The 3,498-nt window shown below is 40.9% G+C and overlaps 1 pseudogene; it reads left to right on the forward strand.

The window, feature by feature from the left end:
- The first annotated feature begins 1,640 nt into the window (after positions 1–1,640).
- Positions 1,641–2,069, forward strand: LOC121578569 (annotated as a pseudogene).
- The last annotated feature ends 1,429 nt before the right edge of the window (positions 2,070–3,498 follow it).

The following is a 3,498-nucleotide window of genomic DNA, read 5'->3' on the forward strand; positions in this document are numbered from 1 at the left end:
CACCATCACACCTCCTCCTCCATGCTTCACGGTGGGAACCACAAATGCGGAGATCATCCGTTCACCTACTCTGCGTCTCACAAAGACATGGCGGTTGGAACCAGAAATCTAAAATTAGGACTCATCAGACCAAAGGACAGATTTCCACCAGTCTAATGTCTATTGCTCGTGTTTCTTGTCCCAAGCAAGTCTCTTCTTCTTATTGGTGTCCTTTAGTAGTGGTTTCTTTGCAGCAATTCGACCATGAAGGCCTGATTCACGCAGTCTTCTCTGAACAGTTGATGTTGAGATGTGTCTGTTACTTGAACTCTGTGAAGCATTTATTTAGGTTGCAATTTCTGAGGCTGGTAACTCTAATGAACTTATCCTCTGCAGCAGAGGTAACTCTGGGTCTTCCTTTCCTGTGGCGGTCCTCATGAGAGCTAGTTTCATTATAGCGCTTGATGATTTCTGCGACTGCACTTGAAGAAACTTTCAGAGTTCATGAAATTTTCCGGATTGACTGACCTTTATGTCTTAAAGTAATGATGGACTGTCGTTTCTCTTTGCTTATTTGAGCTGTTCTTGCCATAATATGGACTTTGTCTTTTACCAAATAGGGCTATCTTCTGTATACCCCCCCTACCTTGTCACAACACAACTGATTGGCTCAAACGCATTAAGAAGGAAATAAATTCCACAAATAAACTTTTAACAAGGCACACCTGTTAATTGAAATGCATTCCAGGTGACTATCTCATGAAGCTGGTTGAGAGAATGCCAAGAGTGTGCAAAGCTGTCATCAAGGCAAAGGGTGGCTATTTGAAGAATTTCAAATATAAAATATATTTTGATTTGTTTAACACTTTTTTGGTTACAAAAAGATTCCATATGTGTTATTTCATAGTTTTGATGTCTTCACTATTATTCTACAATGTAGAAAATAGTAAAAATAAAGAAAATCCATTGAATGAGTAGGTGTGTCCAAACTTTTGACTGGTACTGTATATAAAATGTTTTGCTCAGAAAACATGGGGGCCAAATAAAATCCTGTTTTGCTCGCGGGCCGCCTATTGGGGACCCCTAATATACTGTATACTGTACTTATACAGCAAATGTTCTCTCTTTCGTATTAATCTCACCAATATTCCACGTTTCCAGAGCGTCTCATTTATTCACAGGTTAATTTAGAAAAACCTCAAAAGCTCACATAGACACTTCGCTTCCATCTCGAAACCTTGTTTTAAAAGTAATACGATTTCCATCAAGGAAGACCTTGATTTGTCTTCTCCTCTCAAATCAGCTCATTCTTGCTCATTAATGAATTTAACAGCGTCAAACAGCAAACCCGAGAAGACGTTTCTGTGACAAGCTAGGCAGGCCTTCCTTCCTGGGGCTCACTGGCATCACTGGCATGTGCTGTGATGTGTCTTTGATGCAGCTCAAATGTAAACATCTGTTTGGTCTCCAGGGAGCCTGTTGTGCTGGTCTAGCTTCCCCAGGAATTATCATCCTCCTCCTACTCAGCCTCCTTTTGTGTTTTTCTGTTTAAAAAGGACATGTATTATTCATGAGAAAATTATAGAATGCGCTACTGGAATCTGAATAATGGAAAAGTTCAAAACATATGTTGAGGCTCAGCTAGCGGCCGGCCTGCCAAGATGCAGACCTTCGTGAAGATGTTGACTGGGTAAACCATCACCCTTAAGGTTGAGCCCAGCGATACTATTGAAAATGTCAAGGCCAAGATCCAGGATAAGGAAGGTATGCTTCCTAATCAGCAGCATCTGATCTTCGCTGGTAAACAGTTTAAAGATAGTCGCACCTTGTCAGACTAGTCAAACAGCTTGAAGATGGTCGCACCTTGTCAGACTACAACATCCAGAAAGAGTCCACCCTGCATTTTGTGCTGTGTCTGCGTGGAGGCATCATCGAGCCATCTCTCGAGCCATCAGCTGGCCCAGAAGAACAACTGTGACAGAATGATCTTCCGCAAGTGCTACGCTCTCCTCCATCCTCATGCTGTCAACTGCCTCAAGAAGAAGTGAGGACATACCAACAACCTGGGCCCCAAGAAGAAGCTGAAGTAAACAGTTCGTTTGATGCTTCTGTGGGACACATGCAGAACTGTCAAAATATAACTCAATTCGGAATGGGAATGAGATACAATAGGAAGATAGGCATATGGGTGAGGATATAGAAATTAGTGGTCATGAAACTGTCAATACAGTGTGTGTAGGCTAGAAAGTATAGGACTCATTGTGCCAAATATTTGAAGGCAATATGGCAGAAACGAAGAAACACCAAAGGTCAACAATGCAACAGTAAACATGTCGTCCCCCACGAATGATGCAGCGCATCATTTGCAGTCTGGGCAAATACCTTATATTATAGCCAACCATAACATCTGATATTTACACTCATTGTTCGGAAAACAAAAATAATCTCAATGATGACAGATAGCCTTTAAACCGTTTAAAATGTAATATCCCCTCCAGAAATGAGCCCAATAACATATTAATGAAAATCTATATCTTTAGGGCCTGTACATGGTCCATATTATCAGGCAGGTGTGCTGTTTTAGCAATAACAATTATCACCTGCCTGATGCAGCATGGTGGCTACAAGGTTGAAGCATAATCTTCTGTCTGATGCAGTATGGTGGCTACATGGCTGAAGCATGATCACCTGCCTGATGCAGCATGGTGGCTACAAGGCTGAAGCATAATCTTCTGTCTGATGCAGTATGGTGGCTACATGGCTGAAGCATGATCACCTGCCTGATGCAGCATGGTGGCTACAAGGCTGAAACATGGGGTTGCTCCTCTGCATTGTTTACCACAATGGGCTAATCATTAGCTAGATCACAGACTAAATATGATGTTGTTGCTTGTTTAATGTCCTAAAAAAAACTCCCACTGGCACTAATAAAATCATGTGATTTTTACAGTGTTTAGAAATATAGTGTAGGCCTAATTGTGTACATTTTACAGTGAATATAGGCCTACCGTTTATGCATTCGAATGGCCTACGCGCTTCCCGTGGTTACTTTTTTTATTGTCATGCCAGACACTCAAGATTGTAAAACGCTGCCAATGGCTAAGGTGCATAAAGATGTCGGAATTCAGATATGAGGTCATTGTTTTACCACTATCCACTGAGTTTTTAAACTACGGCACGTGACATGGTTCAAACACATTTCTTTCTGCGCAGCAATCAGCTGTGTGAGGAGTTTGCGCGCTCTTGCCACCCGACAGTTGATATTCAGCTGATAAATAAATGACATAGCTCATGAACAGCTTCGGGAATTAATCTGTTTTTTTTAACATTTATATAGGCCTACAGTAGATTATAGAATAGCATTATTACAATATTTATTTTGTATTTAACCAACAAGTGATTTGTGCAAATAATGTTAATGTCTTGACAAGCAAGCAGCTCCAATATGTAGTACTAAGTAAACCTTTCATTGCTAATAATGACATCGCTGTCTCTGATATGAAAAGGGCTGAAAAGCAG

Source organism: Coregonus clupeaformis, unplaced genomic scaffold (assembly GCF_020615455.1).
Source record: "Coregonus clupeaformis isolate EN_2021a unplaced genomic scaffold, ASM2061545v1 scaf0043, whole genome shotgun sequence".
In the NCBI taxonomy this organism is placed as follows: Eukaryota; Metazoa; Chordata; class Actinopteri; order Salmoniformes; family Salmonidae; genus Coregonus; species Coregonus clupeaformis.